At 35.9% G+C, this 16,229-nt stretch overlaps 1 protein-coding gene across 1 annotated transcript in view; it reads right to left on the bottom strand.

The window, feature by feature from the left end:
• The window catches only part of LOC127414313 (CUB and sushi domain-containing protein 1-like), a 520,597-nt gene that overhangs the window by 342,488 nt on the left and 161,880 nt on the right, over positions 1-16,229 (bottom strand). The window lies entirely within an intron of this gene.

Raw genomic sequence — 16,229 nt, 5'->3', positions numbered from 1 at the left:
ACAAATATACATTGGGATATATATATATATATATATATATATATATATATATATATATATATATATATATATAAACACCGATCAGCCACAACATTAAAACCACCTGCCTAATATTGCGTAGTTCCCCCTCGTGCCACCAATACAGTGCCAACCCGCATCTCAGAATAGCATTCTGAGATGATATTGTTCTCACGACGATTGTACAGAGCGGTTATCTGAGTTACCGTAGACTTTGTCAGTTCGAACCAGTCTGGCAATTCTCTTTTGATCTTTCTCAGCAACAAGGCATTTCCGTCCACATAACTACCACTCACTGGATGTTTTTTTTTTTTTTTTTTTTTATTTGGCACCATTCGGAGTAAATTCTAGAGACTGTTGTGCGTGGAAATCCCAGGAGATCAGCAGTTACAGAAAAACTCAAACAAGCCCATCTGGCACCAACAATCATGCCACAGTCCAAATCACTGTGATCACATTTTTCCGCATTCTGATGGTTGATGTGAATATTAACTGAAGCTCCTTGCCCATATATGCATGATTTTATGCACTGCACTGCTGCCACATGATTGGCTGATTGGATAATCGCATGAATGATTGTTGGTGCCAGACGAGCTGGTTTGAATATTTCTGTAACTACTGATCTCCTGGGATTTTCACACACAACAATCTATAGAATTTACTCCAAATGGTGCCAATATATATATATATATATATATATATATATATATATATATATATATATATATATATATATACTGTATATGCAATTCTGGCAATTTTTGGCATTTTTTTATTGTTACAATATTTATAAGAGAAAGGTTGAGGAATACTAAAGAAGTGGAGGCATAACGTCTTGGTTACTTTGTTTTCCTGAGAGGGAATGAGACATTGCATGATGACGCAGTTGGAACTGCATCAGTGAGTCACGTGGTCTGAAGCCTGTATACAATCATGCCAATTCATTGGCTGATGGTGCTTAAGCAACGCCCACAGGGAGCCACGTCATGGAACCCGGTCACGGAATAGGCTGATGCTTTGACACCATTTTGCCAGATTTTCTGCAACAGACACGAGCCTATGCAGCAACTAGAGAGTATGGCCAGCTATGCAACATCTTGTTCTCTCTCAGAGAACCAAGGTTACGTTCGTAACCGAGACGTTCCCTTTCAAGGAAACATCGCCATTGCGTAATGACACAATTGAGATGAGATATCATCATGCCATGCAAACAGTAGCTGCCAACTCTCTAAGCCAATGTGGCAAGCTTATAGCAGCGCACAAGTGAGCTAAAGAAATAGAAATCTCAAAAACTTACTCAATTTTTGAATCGAGAGAACTTGGGAAGCAGGAGACAAACTCTCATCCAAATTATAAAATCTAACAAAAGTATGCGTAGAGGACCATCCTGCCGCCATAAAAGTGTCTTCCAAGAACGCACATCTAGCCAATGCCCATGAGGATGCCATGCTCCTTGTAGAATGGGCTCAAATACCCAGAGGCAAACGCAAACCATGCGCCTCGTAAGCACTCAAGATTGCATCCACAATCCAACGAGACAGTCTCTGCTTGGATACCGAAACACCCTTGATGCGGCCACCAAAGCACACAAACAACTTCTCTGACTTACGCCATTGGCTAGTACGGTCAGCATAAACCTGCAGAGTCCACACTAGACATAACATATGTAGCCTTTTATGCTCTTCCGACTCAAACGGCGGAGGAGAAAAGGACTGCAAATTAACAATCTGCGAGCAAAAGGATGTAGAGATGAATTTAGGCAAATAGCCCAAACAAGGTCTCAGTACGACCTTAGATAATCCTGCCGCAAATTCCATACACAGAGGATTGATCGACAGGGCATGCAAATCACCAACCCTCATAAATATCGGCAATGCTAATAACAGGACCTAGGAAAACGGATGTGCCTTGCCGTAATATGAATGTGAAAATATGCATCCTTCAAATCTATTATCACAAACCAGTCCCCTCGCAGGTCTTGCGACATTATGCTGTAAGAAGAAAAGGCACTCTCTCTCGTTTGGATTACCCAGTTCGGAGCGCCTTGTAACTACTGTCATGCTGTAACATGGGCAGACAGAGGAATTAATGCATATTTCTCTATTGTAGTGCAACGAGTAACTACTAGATGGTGCTCTTGCATCCAGCGACACAGTGGAGGGAACCCCTCGTGCCTCCATCATTGTGGCTGACTTAATTTCACATTCAATCCTTCTTCGTTCACACTTTATGTTAGGTGGCCTTAACTACTATGTACTAACATTAAATACATACAAGACTATGCATTTTCTGTGTAACTACATGTTGTTCTGCAAAATGCCCACATTTGCTGATACTGAGGTTGAGGTACGGGTAGGTTTAGGAGTAAGGGTAGGGTTAGGGTTAGGATTAGGGGTTAGAGTTAGGTTTTGGGGTAAGGGTTGTGTAAGGGTTAGGAGTTAACAGTGTAACTACAAATATAATTAAATGTAAGTACTTTAAATGTAATTGCAATGCAATAACATGTATGTACATAATAAGTACATTGTATCAAATGGTTAAGTACATAGTAGTTAAGGCCACCTAATATAAAGTGGGTCCCCTTCTTCTTATGACAAGAGCCAGAGCCTCAAGGCTCATATGGCTCCTTTCAAAGACCGCATGGTTTGACAGAGCTTCGATGAAGCGCCATCGGGTCTGTTTAACAATGCGGTTGAATCCGCACACGAACTGCTCAATTCCAGTGACATCCTCACGTGTTGTCACTCAAAAGGGAGAACACAGTCCTCGCTTCGGCGTGAATTGCTAGTAACCAACACGGGCTTAGACAAATTCATGCACTGAAGTTAGAAAATCTGGCAAAATGGCGCCAAAGCAGCTGCCTATATGGGTTCTGTGACGCGGCTTCCTATGGGCATCGCTTAAGCGGCATCAGTCAATGAATTGCCGTGATTGTATACAGGCTTCAGACCACGTGACTAACTGACGTAGTCCCAATTGCGTCATTACGCAACGTTGATGTTTCCTTGAAAGATAACTCCAAAACTTGGATAAAGGGGCAGGAATGAGGTCCCAGGTCACTAAAGACCCAATAAATGCATTTAAAAAGTATTTTTCTGTAAAATCATACCAGGGGACACAAAACCTCCTCTAACTGAAGAATCATCATTTTACGTCACGCTGTATGACAAACGTAATAATGTCCAGTGCCTTTCACTCTGCTATGTTTATTCTTTTCATCTTCATACACTGCCTGAAATGAAATTCCTAAGATCCCTTTCTCTGTGTGGGTCTTTATGAAGCATGCACATCTGAAGCAGCTCTGCACTCATGCACAGGACTCCAGTGGAACACGTGAATCGTGCATCTCTATGATCATAATGCTGTTTGAAGGTAAGCATTTCATGTTGACAACACAATCATGACTTGAATCAGTTCTGTGCTATCTTCATATATGGCAACTGTTCAAAGAGCATACAAAACATTCACAAGAGCTGGTGCCAGGGGCAAAGAAACAATCTAAAAATGGGGGTGGAGGACATATTATAAAACTTAGCAGCTTGATCTAGTAATATTACTTAAGTGGTGTACAATTTGCCCCGTGTTCTCTACTGATTTGCAGAAAGTCAGGTTCTAGCAAATAGTTCACAAACACAGTTTTCTACACACTTTTCCTACAGTGATGCAGTCACGCATGTTACGATTAGAATTGGGGTATCCGAGTCACAAGTCCAATTTTTATAGCTTGGACTTGCCATTTTTACTCTGACTTGACTCGGATTCGAGCCTTTGGGACTCGGGTTTTTTCCAGCTGAGTCCAGCCGAGTCCATGGCATTTATGATGCAATGAAAAACAAACAAACAAACAAAATAATGAAACAGAAATAAATGAACACATCTCTGTCCGCATGCAGCTGTAGCACCCCCTGATGTCATAGACATAGCCAGAGTTGTTTCAATGTGTTTAAGCAAACACACGTACACACACACATATGCACGCGCAGTCGTGCACAGGTACACTCATCAGTCAACCAATTCACTTGAATGTTACTATGGAGACTACTGCATAACAACGATTACCAAGGTGGCTGGCATGACGAAAGCATAAAGACAGGTATATAGCCAATGTACTAGAAACTAAACAAGGTAGTTTCGCATGGCACGGGACCTGACGACTGGTAAAATCGTGTGCAGCGTTTGTGCAGCCAAGACGGTGCTCGCATCACGGTTTCATCATGGTTAAAGGAATAGTTTAAAGGAATAAAACTCTCCCATCGTTTACTCACCCTCATGCCATGCCAGATGTGTTTGACTTTCTGTCTTCTGCTGAACATAATCGAAGATTTTTAGAAGAATTTCTCAGCTCTTTAGGTCCATACAATGTACAGTAAGTGAACTGGTGCCAAAATTTTGAAGCTCTAAAATCCAAATAAGGTAAAAATAAAATTAATATGACTCTGGTGGTTAAATCCATATACTCTGAAGCGATTTGTTAGGTGTGGGTGAGAATCAGATCAATATTTAAGTCCTTTTTTACTATAAATTCTCCTCTCTTCTCAATCAATCTCCACTTTACTTTCTCATTCTCTTCCTTTTGTTTTTGGTGATTCACATCCTTCTTGGATATTGCCCCAAATGGGTAGGGAGGAGAATTTATGAAAAAAAAAATAATAATAAAAAATAATAATAAATGACTTCAATATTGGTCTGTTTCTCAACCACACCTATCATATCATGTCTGAAGATATGGATTTAACAACTGGAGTCATATGGATTACTTTTATGCTCCCTTTATGTGGATTTTGGAGTTTCAAAATTTTGGCACCCATTCACTTACATTGTGAGGAACTGCAGAGCTGAAATATACTTCTAAATATCTTCATTTTTGTTCAACAGAAGAAAGAAAGTTATACACATCTGGGATGGCATGAGTGTGAGAAAATGATGAGAGAATTTTCATTATTGGGTGAACTATCCCTTTAAAAACTTAAAATCAAGAACTTCATTGAGTCAAGTCACCCACATCATGTCTCTCGCAGTTTACTAAAAACAGCATATCGAAATAAAAATACAAAAAAATATAATTAATATTGGATATTAAGTCTTTTTAGGCATAATGTATCTACACATGTGGGCTTCTGTAGTCTCTTGTGTTCCACGCAGTGCTGTCAGCTTGAACTGGTCCAGTTTTGGATGTAGACTTTGCAGTCATATCGTGAGATGTAACTTCTCAGCGAAGAATGCTAAATACTACTGTGTGGACACATTTGTATGTATTTTCCCAAATCAGTTGGCAGATAGAGACTTAGAAAGAAATCTCATTATAGACTATTATTGATAGGGATAATTTTAAATAAAACTAAACTAAATTGAATTGACAAATTGAAAATGAAGTAGAAATAAAAACTAAATTAAAATTCGAAAGTTGTAATGACTAATGCAGCTTTCACTTTCTTTGGTGTATGTTTGAGTGGAGGGGAAAAAGCAACAAATAATTGAAATGTCAACAGAACACAATAAGAATTGTGTTGATGGACAGTTTTGTCATCATACACCTAAAGCATATGCTTTCATTCTGAAACCACTTTGAAGTTTGTTCAGTAGAATACATATCATAAAATGTATATATGAAATTCAACAGATGTGTTTTTGTTACATTTATATTTTTTTCTTAGTTGTGAAGGTTAAAATAAGCTTAAAATATTGATGTTGAGTTCACAGTTACAATTTTAATTCACATTCATGAACAGATTCATTCGGACTTGACTCGGACTCGGCCTTGAGTCCGACTTGGCTCCTTTTGGACTCAGACTTGACTCGGACTCGACTAAGGTGGACTCGAACCCAACACTAGTTATGATTGTGGAAATGTTGACTGTAATGTTGACACAGGACTAAGTACATTTAAAAAGCTATTGACTCCCTGCTGAAATGCAGTACTTTTGATGAACATGTTCATCTGAGACCTGGTGTTGCCAATGAATCACAAGCTTCAAAAGTAATGAGTGGATTCTTAAAGGAGTCGTTTTCCTTTTCAAAGACCACTTTTATAAACTCCACATGCATTGTGATCCTCCACATATGAGTGGTGCCTGAAGGAATGGGCGGAGATGTTACATAACCCCTGTGGCAACTAACAGAGCTAAATCTAGATGCTGACATTTAAGAGCTGAATGTTGATTCTGTTGCTTCACTGATAAAACTGGATCAGGCCTTCTCTGAGGATTGTATTTTTCTTGGTGGGATTGTTTCTTAAATAAGCAGAATACTGAGAACCTTGAAAACATCTAACAAAACAATTTCCTAGGAATCACTTTAAGCGCAGTTGCATTTACCTTCGCACGGTGAAATTCCGCAAGTGAAATACAGTCATGAATTATGCAAGATGGACTTTCGGTGGTGAAAAAAATTTCCCCCCGAGGATTTTGCATGGAGTTCAAGTTTGGCAGGCAAATTCGCCAACTTGACCAAAAGGAAGTTGTTCTGTAAAAAAAAATTAAATAAATAAATTGAATGTAACTTCGAAAAGCATGTTTATGAAGACTCATATGAGTACAGCATAATAAAAGTTTTATTTTACATGAAGTGGGTCACCTCATGTTGAGATCACAGACCTTATTTAATTCATAAATCCAAAACTGCCATGCAAAACCCATAGGAAATTCCTATGGTAATTAGTTTTCTGGGCTGGCCTAAAAATGTATGCCATGGCTGAACAGTTCTAATACAGTATTGCATTGTTAGCTTAGCAACATGCTAATGTCAAACCCTATTAAAATCAATCGTTAGTAGAGTCCCCATGTGCTATATGTAAACAGAGCTATTTGTGTGATATACATCTCATCCTGGACCTTACGAGGATCCATTGCAATTAGGATGTTATAGGAAAATGCATTGATTCTGGTACGTTTACTCCTCTCATCCACAACGAATGTTGCCGGTTTCCTTCACTGAAAATTGAGATTTTCACAAATATTCTCTAGTACCAAATGTTTTTTCAAATTATGATATAAGGGAGTGCAAACAGTGTTTTCAACTGAAAACATATTAGTGTGGACAAGGCCTTAAATGGCAAATGCTTATTTAGGCGGTACACAGCAAAGCAATTTTCTAGGTTTTGGAACAAAACCATAGCCTATTTCAAATTATTTGCCTGTTTTCGCTAAGTCTTGGCATTGGTATTGGCAGCACAATGATAAATCTCAAGTAGGGTATTTCTTTATAGTGCATTTCAAGCTATCACTGAAAATCATTTCAAGTTGAGAAAACCACATTGAGAAAAGTGGATTTGGGAGGATGCATTCGCTAGCATATTCTGCGTGACTTCTACGTGGTTGCTTAGTTGCCCAAGTCAAAACAACCTGCCACCAGGTCTCTTTGATATAATAGTCCCTAGATATGGCTCAGGTCTCTCCTTTAATTTAAATTCCAGATAATTTTTTGTCCACCTGTTTTTTTTGTCTTCCAGGCAAAAATCGCAACAAGCTGCATGATTTGAGGTACCATTCCTGTCGTACTGGACCAAGTACACGTTGAAGTTTAATACATTTTTACATTTTTGTTTTATTTTTATTTTTATCCCCTTTTCTCCCCAATTTGGAATGCCCAATTCCCACTACTTAGAAGGTCCTCGTGGTGGCACGGTTACTAACCTCAATCCTGGTGGTGGAGGACAAGTCTCAGTTGCCTCCGCTTCTGAGACCGTCAATCCGCGCATCTTATCACGTGGCTCATTGTGCATGACACCGTGGAGACTCACATCACGGGAGGCTCATGCAACTCTCCGCAATCCATGCACAACTTACCACATGCCCCATTGAGAGCGAGAACCACTAATCGCGACCACGAGGAGGTTACCCCATGTGACTCTACCCATCCTAGCAACCAGGCCAATTTGATTGCTTAGGAGACCTGGCTGGAGTCACTCAGCACACCCTGCATTGGAACTCACAACTCCAGGGGTGGTAGTCAGCGTCAATACTCCAATGACAATACTCAACCACCCCACCCCACCTGAAGTTAAGGTCAGGGGTTTGTTCAAATTCCTAATCCCAAATATGAGACTTAATGCTTGCATCACTAATTGAACAGACAAGGTTTACTTGGTATCACGTTATTTAAATAACCCCAAAATGATGTCCTTGGCTGACATGGCTTAGTTGGAGCAAAATGCATAAAAAAGTAGTGATTTTTAAAAAGCTGAAATCAACTGTACATTCATATTCATGATATTGCACTCAAAATGCGCTCATCTCCAGTAAAAAATCTGTATCCCAGTAGACGCAGCAAACCAGCCTGCGAAAATGTTGTCTGTCGGCTGCTCTATTTTAAGCATTTAGGACTCGCAATTGATTTAATGTGGAATAATTAATTGTGGAAATGTCTACCGTTGAGATCTGAGTCTACTGGAAAAGCTCTTCATTAATCATATTTTCAAATTGATGGTGCAATCTGCTGTGCTGGATTCAGAGAGAGTTTGGTAAATATTTGATTTATTGTGAAAAAGAAGAAATATTATCAAAAACAAACAAACAAACATTTCAATTATAGGAAGGACAAAAATGGAGAAAAATCTGGAATATTTCTTAGAAGACATGGCTAGAGCTGAAATTATTAAAAAAATAATAATTATGTTAATTGTGATGTTATTATGATAACTGATTTGATTCCATTTTATCTTGAACATATGGGGATTTCAACCTGGAAATAATCAGAAAGTAAAGTATAAAGCAAAAGTAATGGCATAAAATGAAGAAATTGTATTATTCTGCATTTTACTATTCTCACTATTAATTTACTAATCAAACATATGCAAATTTGTGTCACTGACAATGTTATAGTAATTCTAAAAGGTCAGATTTCCTCCACTGAGCCAGGAACAAGATGCACACAAGATGCCTTTTGGAACATTCTCAAACTTAATCATTAAGTGTCATTACAAACAAAAGGGTGACACGCTGTACCAAATCAATTTGGAATTTAATTTTCAGTTTTTAAGTTAAACTTTCCACTCAAAATATTATGCAGACAATATGATTTGTAATGCAAAAAAAAAAAAAAAGAAGAAGCAGCATATTCACTAGTAGTCTTGTGGACGAACTCACATTTGGACCCCACTGTACAGGTACATGTTTGGCACATGAAAATGTACTGCGTTTTAGGCATGAAAGATCCATCTGAGCTATACTGTATCTGTGCAATATTTCTCACCCCATTAGAATGTGAAAACCTCTCTAACATTTACCTTTAAGAGTCTCAGCATGGTATAACACAATCAGCAGTATATTTAAGCCTTTTTGAATGACACCTCCAGCAGTGATTACTGCCCCATCAGATCAACACCTAAATGAGCCTCTGACATTGACCCAGATCAATAGAGTAGTTAAAGGCTGTCACTCAGTGTCTAAAGCAGCCGTCTGAGCCCTTTTCTATTTCCTTAATTGGGATCAGACAGTGTCCATCACGGAACTCAAGCAGTGGATGAGAAAAGCTCCCAGCAGGAGAGGAACATAGATCAGCAGGTGCAGAGAATGGGCTCAGAGGGGAGGTGTTTGGCCTATGAAAGTGCAAAGGTGCTGTGATGAAAATGTAGGTTGAACTGATGGCCCCTGACATGTGTCGGTGGCCTTGAGGGACCCTGCAGGGCCATGGAGGGGGAGGGAGAGACAGACAGGGTGAGTTCAATGAATTTTGAGAGGGAAGCATAAGGCGCAACAGGAAAGAGGGCTTAAACCCACACTCAGAAAATAAATAAATAAATAAATAAATAAATAAATAAATACTCTTTGATTGAACTTGATTTAATCATCAATCATAGACAGTGGTTCAACATGTTTAAATTAAAATTACCATGTAATTTCAACTTGAATAATTCAAGTAGAGGGAACCTAACTGAATCAAGTAAACCTAACAAAATTTAATACGTAAAAATTACTCAAATGAATCTCTTTTAGTGATATGCTAGCTAGTAAAAGGACATGTTAAGATGCTAATACATGCTGGTAGAAAGCGCTACTGAATGCAATTCGTCACTAGGCTATTGTTAGCACAGCAATTGCAAATATACTGCAACATGATACTGCAGAAAGAAGTATTAGAAATTCAGAAAAATCTGAAAGTTCAGAAATAACTTTTAATTTCTATAGAAATGTAAACCAGTGTTGGGGAAACACTGTTGTGGAAGCTACTTTGAAACTCTGTGGAGAATGGAAATAAAATGGCTGAGTCACTGAGTGGCTGAGTAAAAACGTGTCGGAAATAGAAATGTGAAGTTGGTCAACTGAAGGTGCTTTGCAATCTAGTTTTGTCGCATCGCAATGCACTACACACATCCAGTGTAAGATTCCCTATTGTAATCACAGTATAGGTAACATAAAATTTTGACCCCCAATAAAAAAAATAAAATAAAATACAAATTGTCCAGATTAATGACCATGCCACATTTTTACGATTGTGCAGGGACTCAGCCAAGCAATAGTTTACTTACCCGGCCGTACCATGTCACCTCTATTGAGAATAATATTTCACCAGAGGCTACCTTAATGCAAAAATCAATAAAGGCTCTTCTCTCAGAATAAATGGCCAGTGTCTCTAAACTCTGTCATACCTTGGGACCATTTATTTCATCCATCTATTGTATAAAGAGCAGTGCTAAGCACTCTCAACAGTAACATGCTTATTACGCTTTAACAATCTGCAACACCTCACAAACATGTGAACAGAAATATCTGCTCAACAAACATATCCTGCCTGTAGAGATTGCATCATCTTCACAGCTCATATTAAGGAAAAGGTGTTTCTCCATTATGTCTAATGTGGCTATATTGGTACAAGGGATTTTGGGCCAGACTTACTACAGCTTCAGTGCCTGTAAAACCATTTATGCTGGGGCAAAACAATTAAGGGAGCATCCATGTTAACTATTTAATTAAGTGTCATATCCTAATTTGCTCCATTCAACTACATTACCCAAAATCCTAAAGGGAAATCTACCAATCAGAGAAGTTGCTGTTCAGCAGTGACCACCAACTCCCATAAAGTAAAGCACTGTGAATGAATTCATCCACCTGGTCTCCCTATACTCTCAAGCAATTTATATACAAACTCTGTCTACATTTGAATATTTTGCAATACACTGCATTTACTGTAGTGTTTGTATACTTATAATCAATAAGCATACAGTAAGTTAGTATTTTACTGTTGTACTATCGTTTTTTATTCAATTACCTAATTTACATAAAAGTCATAACATAATTTCTCGTACCGCACAGTCTCGTACCTTTGTCTTGTTTTCCACTTTACAAACACTTTTTTTAGATTGTTTCATGGTTTATAACTCTTTATTGAAGAATTGTTTAAAATGCATATGGAGAAAATAAATCAGAATAAATAGGTACTTCTGAAAACACTGTGGCTGAGAAAGTGGGCAGTCACCGTAGTTCTATCAAATATTCACTTATTAGTAGTTTTCATTTTCATATGCCACATTGCTCAGACTTTAGTAGTGTGATAAATGCGTGAAGATGTGTGTTCATGTCCAGCATCATAATACAGGCCTACTGAATCAAGTTAAAACTTGTTTTTCCGATAATTCAAAAAGAACGTACATAATCTATTCACTGTAAACTTAAGATATCCTTTCATAATAACTTTTAGTAACATCAACAAATGTTTTTTTTTTTTTTTTTTTTTTTTTTTACATTATAAAATGCTTAAATGATTATTAAAACGGCAGTGCTGCCCATTTCCACCACTGAAATCTGTTGCTCGAAAGAACCCGGAAGTGCAGTTGCCTGTGGTGTGATGTCAGAGTAATTTTATCTGTTAAACACTTCCAATGCAGTGTTTCAATATCGGTAGCTACTTGCACACATGGTTAGATTACACATGGAATAATTATTCAATTATTTATATTTAGTGAACATACTGTATATACCGATATACAAATACATAGAACATACAGCACCTCTAATACAGAAACTTAATTGTTTCTCTTGGTTGGACATGAATGTTTTTATTTTTCTATATTTTTGTATGTAGTTATATGAAGAATGGGATTGCACTGTCTTCAGTGTATGTAGTGCCATCTGCTAGGTCTATCATACATATTCCAGGATCTGGCTCAGACAGCTCTTTTAAAATTATGGAGCATAATCAGTAAATTGTGCACTAGTTAGGTCTATTGCACTTGGCTGATTTGTTATGTGATATGTATATGTACAAGTATATGTAGTCTGATTACATACATTTTTAATGCAACGTAATCCAATTACAAGTATACATTTTTGTAATCAGATTATGTAATCTAGATCACATATAATCCATTTCTAATAATTCATGTAATTGCATAATATTTAGTTTGAAAATTTGTATTTTGTCAGATTTGGAAAAATGGTAACACTTTACATTAATGTTCCCTTATGGTCCTCAAATGAGTGATTTACAAATGCGTTTTAAATCATTAATATGCAGTTACAATAACATTAATAAAAAGGGCTACTTTCATGCAATACCTGCCAAACAGTGAGCCATTTTATCTCATGTTTTATAAATTCTTATTAACACTTATTAAACATTAATAACCATTGAAAATGTATTTTAACATATGAAGCATTTATAAACCTATGTAAATAAAGTTCAGTATGGTTTAATGGTCATCAGGCTTTATTATATGCTATATGATGTGAATGAGCATGAAGACCTGAAAAGTGTTTTTGCAGAGGACTTTAAGTAACTAGGACTAGTTAAGTTGGGACACCACTCGGAGCAGCAACATTCTTTGACATCAATGTGACAACACAAGTGAGTCAAGACATTGCAGTAATTAAGTATAAATAAGTGTATTAATTAATCATTTATAACATGTAAGTTAAATTGCTCACTATTTGGCAAATATTGCATGAAATTCACAATTTTTATATATGTTGTTATAACTGCATATCAGTGATTTATAATGCATTTGTAAATGACTTTAGTCATTAATGAATCAGTTTATAAACCATTTACAAAGTGTGTTATTGTAAAATGTTACCAAAAATAACAATTTAAAATAAGAAATGTCTTTTAAAACAATACTTTTTAAAAAATATATATATATATATATATATTGCAATGTTTTACTTATTTATTTATTATTATTATATTTTTTTGAAACTCCTCCAAATTATCTGTGGCCCACAATTTGTGAAACCCTGACTGTGTATGTTTACACAGTGCATCTATATCTTGTATTTCATAATTACAAAGGAAATCTGATTGTTTGTGATATGATTCCTTTAACACATCACACATCTTTGAATATTTGATTGATCTGCCAGGACGTAGACAAATCAGGGACATAAACATTGCCAACATGTTGTGCATTCCAATGACTGTTGTGGGACAAAATGAGCGAGTGCTTTTTTAACACGGGCTAACCAAATAACCTGATTAGTGTTTTATTTTATTGAGTCTCCCATTAAAGCAGGACAGAGAGGCCAATTTACTGTTCATTACCACAGTCACTGTTCTGATCTATGCTAGCTATTGTTGACACACTGCTATGCACGCCCCTGTTGCTGCTGCATGCTGATTCAACCCATGCATCCCCATCGCATCTGCTATGACCGGTTTAAATTGAGCACAAGCCATTAAATGAAGATGCATGGCATTTGATTGGGCGACAAGTCAATTTCCCACATGAATGATGACATGAGAGGCTACACATTATCTAACCCTAACCCTAACCCTAACCCTAACCCTAACCTAACCCTAACCCTATTATCTAAGTATGTGTTTAGGCCAATGCATCATCTGTATAGACCAGGAAGCAATCTCAGGCCCAACGTGATTGAAACAAGCAAACTGTCAACAGAAAACTGCTCTTCCGTATCATTTATACATGGGGAAAAAGTCTGTGAAAATGAATAAGTCAGATTAATAATTATTTCAGATGTATAGTTGAAAGATTAACATTAACACTTTTTAATAAGATTCACTAAAAAAAAAAAAAAATTGTGAGTTTACAGAATATTCCTGGTTACTAGTTGACAGACTTTCAAGGTATGTTTCATAGTAGTAGTTCTACAACTTATTATGATTAAAAGACAACTGCATAGTGTGACTTTGCAATAAACAGGGCCAGGACCTTACAGTAATGTAGAACCACAATGATCATCTATATTTTACTTTATTTATTTATTTATTTTATCTACAAGGTTTTTTAATTGAAATCATAGTTAATTTAAACAAAGTTTATTATTATTATTATTATTATTATTATTATTATTATTATTATTATTATTATTTTATTATTATCCTATTTCTTTATTTTAACATACAGAATTGCACCACATTGTGTTGTCTCTGCTCATTGTAATCAAACTTTAGCATCAATCACTTATGTTAACAAATTTTATCCATGTAACACAGTAACAATTCTACACAGTTATACCAGCTGGGAGAAAACTAATTAATGGTAAATAAGTAAAAGTTCCCATCCAAAGTTAACACTAAACAACATAATGGTGACTCAATAAATACATAAATAAATAAATAAATAAATAAAGAAGAAGAATAATAATCACTATTATTTTGTATGCAGTGATATTGTTTTCTTTTCTTTTTATTTCAGTAATTCGTTGTGTTACCATTTAATGTACAAAGGGGGTACCTTAAACATGTCACTGAGTTATAAGACAAAACATTTCCTAGACTGCATTGATTTTACAATAAAAATCAGAATACAGTACTTTATTGTAATAAATTACTGTTAAATCTTGTAAAATACTGCCTTTTTTACTGTTGTACTCGTTAAGATTAGTTAATACTTTTACAGTATTTATTGATCTTAATTAATGTTAATTTATGCATTTATAATACATTCTTAATACTAAAAGCTGTGTAGTTTAACATTAATGCATAATGAACTAACAAATGAACAACATTACATTGTTTTTATGAATTTATAAAGTAACATTAACCAAGATGAATGCTGTAGAACATATTGTTCATGATTAGTTCATGATGATTTAATAAAATGTATTAAAACATGTTGACATTAACCAAGATCAATAAATGCTGTTAAAGTATTGTTTACTGTTAGATCATGATTGCTAATGCATTAACTAATTTTACTGTATTGAACGTCTACATTAAAGGGATAGTTCACCCAAAAATGAAAATTCTCTCCTCATTTACTCACCCTCGTGCCATCCCAAAAATAAATATATGACTCCAGTGGTTTAATCCATATCTTCTGAAGCGATATGATTGGTGTGGGTGAGAAACAGAACAATGTTAAAGTCCTTTTTTACAAAAAAGAAAAATCTTCTCCCTGCCCAGTAGGTGGCGATATTCATGAAGAATGGGAATTGCCAAAAACAAAAGAAGAAGAATGTGAAAGTGAAGGTTTATTGTAAAAAATTACTTAAATATTGATTTGTTTCTCATCCACACTTTCCATATCATATTTGAAAACATTGATTAAACCACTGGAGTCTTGTGGATTAATTTTATGCTGCTTTTATGTCCCTTTTAGACATTCAAAGTTCTGATCACCATTCATTCGCATTGTGAGGACCTACACAGCTGATATATCCTTCTAAAAATCATCATTTGTTTTCTGCAGAAGAACGAAAGTCATACACATCTGGGATGGCATGAGGGTGAGTAAATTATGAGATAATTACTGAGAAAACAATCCCTTTAACACTTTTTGTGAAGTATCACCAGATTAACTCTCTATATTCTCATTCATAAAATGTATATAGCACGTTATTGTTATTATTGCCAGAAAAATAAACCCAAAAGAGTTTTATATATTTTAATAACCATGAACTTATAGTTATGTTATGGTTATGTACTTGTGTTTTTGGATAATCCAGTGAATTAAATATTTTAAAAATGTAAAAAGTTTGATTTCATTTGATTGCTTACTTTATTTATTCTAAACTTGATGGAAGAAAACCAAAAGATAAGAATCCTGTCACAAGTCTTTAACCTGTTGATGCTCATTGACCCCAACCATGGGTTTGACTTTACTTTGCTTAGATTAGTTCACATTTACCATATAGTGTGCTGTTCAAAATTTTTCATAATGTTGACAAATTATACATCTTTATAATATGTCAACATTATTAACTCTTTTTTGACTGGACTATATAGTATATGTGAACTAATTTAAGCAAAGTGACATCAGTTCTGGGGGGATGCACATCAACATTGAAATGTATTAATATTACCACATATATATA

The sequence above is a fragment of the Myxocyprinus asiaticus genome, chromosome 23 (assembly GCF_019703515.2).
Source record: "Myxocyprinus asiaticus isolate MX2 ecotype Aquarium Trade chromosome 23, UBuf_Myxa_2, whole genome shotgun sequence".
NCBI classification, from domain to species: domain Eukaryota; kingdom Metazoa; phylum Chordata; class Actinopteri; order Cypriniformes; family Catostomidae; genus Myxocyprinus; species Myxocyprinus asiaticus.
This window is presented reverse-complemented; position numbering and strand designations above follow the sequence as displayed.